Source organism: Physcomitrium patens, chromosome 24, assembly GCF_059467195.1.
Source record: "Physcomitrium patens ecotype Gransden chromosome 24, ASM5946719v1, whole genome shotgun sequence".
NCBI lineage: Eukaryota > Viridiplantae > Streptophyta > Bryopsida > Funariales > Funariaceae > Physcomitrium > Physcomitrium patens.
This window is the reverse complement of record NC_143433.1, coordinates 9,600,556-9,606,555: the sequence shown is the minus strand read 5'-3', so window position 1 is coordinate 9,606,555 and position 6,000 is coordinate 9,600,556. Positions and strand designations below refer to the sequence as shown.

Genomic DNA, 6,000 nt, shown 5'->3' with positions numbered 1-6,000 from the left:
GAGATAAGAACAATTCCTAACAGTGTTTCAAATGTTTTGTTAAAGAGGGTTATGAAGGCTTCAACAATAATTAAATAATAAAGTGGTCTTTTTACATTAGTATGAGATACTATCGATGGATGAAAAGACCTATCAACCATCTTTGAAGAAAACAAAGATTAGAGTATGTGACAAATATAATTTGTCAAATCTTGAACTTTGTCAACATATTATGACTGCTCTTGAAAGAACTCATCTTTAGAAGAAGAGGTAATATCTCAAACATACATATTTATTCTAATAATTATTTATATGATTAAGTAGAAATAAATAAAAGTAAATTAAGTTTATAATATATTCTAAAAAAACTTCTAGAGGCTTCATAGATGCGGCTTTGACTTTACACAAGTTTATAGATTACAAACTTAATTAATAAATTAACCATGTATCATATATGTTGGTAGCTTTTGGAACAAGCTAACTATATGGCACACATATAGAAAACTTGCCTTGCAAGTTTAGAAATGTATCTTGCAATTTGAATACATGTCAGAGGTCCTATAGAATGTTACCACGTAGCTCCTAGGTTGATAGTATAAATAGAGGCAAGAGTGAAGTCTTCTTCACTCTTGTTAATATCTTTTTCATTTTAATCTAGTATCGAGAGTCTATACTCTTCTTGTCTTTGGTAATAGCCATTCTAATTTTAATACTATATTACTTTTAGAATAAATATTTATTCTTTTTGAGTTTCATAAGAATATTTTAAGATTCTTGTTTGTTTCATGTCTTTGATAGAAGGTTGCATCAAGGTGGATGATGAAGATGTATTGATATTCATTAGTATGAAGCTCTTTGGTAAAATTTTAGATCTTTTTCTTTTATTAGATTAGATGGAATTTAGATTGAAGTCTTTATAAGCCTCGTGTAGGTATTATCATTTTAAGTAGTATTGAATAATATATTTGTCTTTGCATAATTCTCTATCACATTGTTAAGATCATTGATTTTAACATATCTTTATCTATACAAATAGAAATCAAAAGATCAATTCAATATAGGTACTAACTAGCCTATGAGATTTGTGTATTAATTGATTATTCCAAGCAATGTTAGATCAGCAAAGAAATAAAATTTTAACATGCTTCCAATGACAACTTTTAATTTTTTGAAATATTAAATATCTACCATATAAATTTATCATGATTTTTTTATATCATAACTAGATTTGGTATAACAACCATGTAAATTTATTTTGAAAACATAAGTAAGGGTGTCACATTTACAATATAGAGGTGTTGTTTTAGCAACTCTCTATTAAGTATCTACTTCTTATATCAAAAGATATCTTATTATGGCATGACCATATGAATGAGTGGATTATGCATAGCAGTGTTGAAACAATTTGCTTGTTGTTTAATGTAAAATTATAATGTTGTAAAAAATTCTATGGCCATTACTTAGAAACGATTGGAGTAAGCATCTACAAGTACCAAAATTGGAGAATGAGAGACAAGAGCATCGCCATTTGCTACAATTTTCAAAATAGCACAATCAAGGTCTATAAAGCATTCTTGCTTGCCAAAGCTATCTTCTTCCAAAGCTACTTAAAGATTTGATATCACCTTTGCAAAGTCTCTATATGCAACTTGCTCAAGTTGCATAAGAAAGAAAGAAAAGACCTTGGACATGAACACAACCACATTATATAAAGTATGAATCAGAGAACACAAATGGTCAATATTTTGAAATATTTAAGGACTTTTGTTTAGTATTAATAACCTATGATGTATCCCACAAGATATTGTATATTTTTTAAAATGTTACCTTATAAAAAACTCTAGAAAATAAAATCTAAAAAGAATATATGGTAGCAATATATTATAGAAATCAATCTTAAACTCAAATTGGATTACTGCCTATAAAATCAATATTGAAGATGTGTGTGATTATTAGAATAGGCAACACAATCCCTTAACAAGTCAGTATTGAAGATGTGTGTGATTATTAGAATAGGCAACACAACCCTTTAACAAGTCAGTATTAGAGATGTGTGTGATTATTAGAATAGGCAATACAACCCCTTAACAAGTCAGTATTGGAGATGTGTGTGATTATTAGAATAGGCAACACAACCCCTTAACAAGTCAGTATTGAAGATGTGTGTGATTATTAGAATAGGCAACACAACCCCTTAACAAGTCAGTATTGAAGATGTGTGTGATTATTAGAATAGGCAACACAACCCCTTAACAAGTCAGTATTGAAGATGTGTGTGATTATTAGAATAGGCAACACAACCCCTTAACAAGTCAGTATTGAAGATGTGTGTGATTATTAGAATAGGCAACACAACCCCTTAACAAGTCAGTATTGAAGATGTGTGTGATTATTAGAATAGGCAACACAACCCCTTAACAAGTCAGTATTGAAGATGTGTGTGATTATTAGAATAGACAACACAACCCCTTAACAAGTTAGTATTGAAGATGTGTGTGATTATTAGAATAGACAACACAACCCCTTAACAAGTTAGTATTGAAGATGTGTGTGATTATTAGAATAGACAACACAACCCCTTAACAAGTAATTTTACACTTTCTTGGTATAAAATAGAGATGACAATAAAATCCTAATGTCAAGATGGTATAATGCTCTCTTTTGCTTTAACTTACATATTTATTGGTAGAGCTAGGTTTAAGAGTGGTGGTGGCTCTAAAGTGTGGTAAACATTGAAAACCCTAAAATTTGATCATAATGTGCTTTCCATGAACAATGTTCTGCAAAAGGCATGATGATGTGAATAAAAGACTTGGTTGCAAAACAACCAACTTTCAATGTGCATCAAATGAATCCCTACAACAATCATTTTCCAACAATTCAACAAAAAAACTCAATTTAGAAAAACTTAAAGACGATCTCTGTCTGCAGTGAGATTGCAGATGGATATAAGGCTATGTTTGAAATTTAAAATGTTAAAAATTTATAATGATGAAGGATATCAACAATAATCTTGAGGTGATATAGATTAGTCTCTCAAATTGGCAGTAACTTATATTAGATGTAAACCACTATTGATATGAAAATTGGTCTCAAAAAACATAAAAGGTAGATTATATATATATAATTTAGGGGTTCATGTTTCAAACTGCAGATTGACATGGACAAAAGGCGTCCAGCTTCTGCAGAAGTACTGTCAGGTGCAAGCTCGATGCTAAACGAAGATTCGGCCACGAGCGCTAGAAGGAGGGGTCGAACCTCCGACCTTGTGGTTAACAGCCACACGCTCTAACCAACTGAGCTATTCCAGCTGCTTGGAAATTCCTCTTACACACACAAGTTTATTGTGAGATAGCTGGAATTGTGCAAACACTAAGAACGCCCAAGCGACAGACAGACACAAAAATGAAGCCTTCGCCGCTGCCGGGGATCGAACCCGGGTCACCCGCGTGACAGGCGGGAATACTTACCACTATACTACAACGACAGAGGGGTTATGCTTTGGATGGCTGCTATCAGATGGAAATAATATTTAAAAACAAAAATCGTAATACCGCCATCGTCCATGGTATGGTACACTATCCAGGTGAATAGTGTACGAATTCGCCACTCATTCAACCAGCGATTGCACTGGCAATGAGCAATGCCAACTTCGAGCTGGACACGACTGATCACATCATCCATCGTTCTCCCACAATATAACAGCATCAACAGAAAGAGAAGAGCCTTCGCGGCGAAACCTCGCACAACTCATCTGCCCACATGTACAATAACACTTTCAACCGTTTCACGAACATCACGAAACATCAGACAGGACGGCACAGCTTCAGCACATCATACACACTTCTTACTGTGGACCACGACAATGGAGCTGCACTATACCTCAACAAAACATCCGCGCACCTTGAACTTTGCCGACGGGCTCCTCTCGTTGCACCTTGCTGTCGAACCTACCCGTGGAGCCCGATGATCTGCTTCTCCCAATTCGCATTACTTCACACGTCTCCACGGCAACCTCGCACAAACCCCCGCTACTCGCTCTCGTTCCATACTAACCGAAGCAGATACCCAACGAAACTCAACAGGGAACTCTACGGAGCTTGTCGATGCACAGCACTCGTGCTTCTCTTCTGTGATATGATCGCGCGGGACTCCACCAACGCCGGCCACTGGCGATCATTCCACGTTTCCAAACGCCGACTAGGGTTTCACAAGCTCAGGGTCGCTGAAGAAAGGAAGGGTCCTGTCGAACACAGTCTCCGTCCTGCGAAACAGAAAAAATGTGCCCGACTCCGGCTCGGTTGATGAGAAGACGTCGATCAAGGTTGGACGTCGTTCATCCAAAAATCAACAAAGGAACTGATTCTGTGGTGTTTCGGCTCACGTTTGCTTCATTTCACACCAGCAGCACACCAGCAGAATTCTGGTCACAATAATATGTGGACTGCATAGTATGATGTTGTCGTGTCCTACACATTTAAACCTAAGGACAGAAACAAGTTAACATTGATACATTTAAACATAATATTTTTTTTAAATTGGTGATACATCACCAATTGTATCAAGTTTTGTAAAAGAGAAGTAATTTTGAAAATTCCATAGACATCTAGCTATTTATGACTTCATTCAATTTTCATCAATCCAATTAATCAAGGCGAATATTTTGGCTTTTGTTGAAGTAAAGTAGAAAGATGAAAAAAATATTTATTGTTAGATTTTTTTCTAATTAATAATATTATTATTTTATAATGAAAGAAATGGAGAAGTATAAAATAAATTTGCTTAATGATGGAATCACCATATCTAATCTGTTATTAAATATAGATGAATGTTGATAATAATTACTTATTAAATTCAAAATTTGAATGGAAAGGAGCTTTCTTAATTAATCCACCTAACTTTATAGTCCAAGGATTATAAGGTAGCATAAAAATACACCCTGAATATGGAGCCTAAAAACTATGAGTTTGAGTGTATATATATTACCTCTAAATCTTTTAAAATCTAATCATTGAATGAATAGGAAAAATTCAGTAAATTCATTGACACGTGGGTTTAATCTCAAGACTACACACCTTCCCAAAGCCTCAATTACCACACTCATGGAAAAACTCTTAATTATTCTTCATATCAAAAAATCTAAAAATACACATTAAGATGAGGAATTTGCCTTGCTTTACCAATACATCCTTTAAGTAAACATTGTGGATGAATAATCAAACAATAGGATTTCATGCATAGTCACCATTGGAATTGTGACTAATTTGTGGATAGGAAGCAAGATCGACAAATACAATTCTACATAAATATTACAACCTTTACTTGGGCTACCACTAGTTGGAATGGTTGGCTGAAGTAGCATATTCGAACATCAAAGCCTTAGGTTCGCATCTTGGTGGCTGTGGAAGCTAGTGAAAGTTTTACTCCTCGTGAATTTATGACCTCCATTCTGCCCTTGTCCGCTGCCCATCAAACTGAGAAGCGAAAGATCAAAACCCACTACTCAATTTGATAATAATAATTGTTGAAATGATTAAATGTAGCTGACGCTCTCCATAATATTTATTGTAGACTATAGTAATTACTGTAGCTACAGTATTTAGAGTCTAGTGGAGAAGTACTATTCATCCTCTTATCTTCTATCTTCTTGTGTACGAGACACAACCAGATCAATAGATTTTGTGTGTGTGAAGCTCTCTCTCCTTAGAAACCCTTGTGTGTGTATGACTTACTATTACTCTTGTGTCTTTCTAAACATCCTCAACACGTTATCATCATGATTCTCTTCTACACACTATCGCAATTTCTTTTGCTCTAGTCTATGACTCTTCAAACCTGTTGCTACCCTTGCTTAGTGTGTGGGTCAGGATCATATTCTTCTTGCTGGCCCCTCACATATTAGCTGCTTGTTTAGAGCACTTGTTCCACTCTCTGCATTGCTTGCTCTGAATACTTGATCCAGCCCAACTCAACCCTCTGCTTGCTCCCTGCTCCATGCTGCGCCCCAAACTGCCGTCAAAC

The 6,000-nt window shown here is 35.0% G+C and overlaps 1 long non-coding RNA gene and 2 other non-coding genes across 3 annotated transcripts; all 3 read right to left on the bottom strand.

Annotated features, from left to right (window-relative positions):
- Positions 1 to 3,007: 3,007 nt before the first annotated feature.
- LOC149986419 (uncharacterized) lies at positions 3,008 to 4,239 on the bottom strand. The gene is made up of 2 exons (XR_016500475.1): positions 3,883 to 4,239; positions 3,008 to 3,733 (listed from the first exon to the last, which is right to left on the bottom strand). It is a non-coding gene; the product is annotated as an uncharacterized LOC149986419 (long non-coding RNA).
- On the bottom strand, positions 3,217 to 3,290 carry TRNAN-GUU (transfer RNA asparagine (anticodon GUU)). Its single transcript has one exon. It is a non-coding gene; the product is annotated as a tRNA-Asn (tRNA).
- Positions 3,395 to 3,466, bottom strand: TRNAD-GUC (transfer RNA aspartic acid (anticodon GUC)). Its single transcript has one exon. It is a non-coding gene; the product is annotated as a tRNA-Asp (tRNA).
- Positions 4,240 to 6,000: the final 1,761 nt, after the last annotated feature.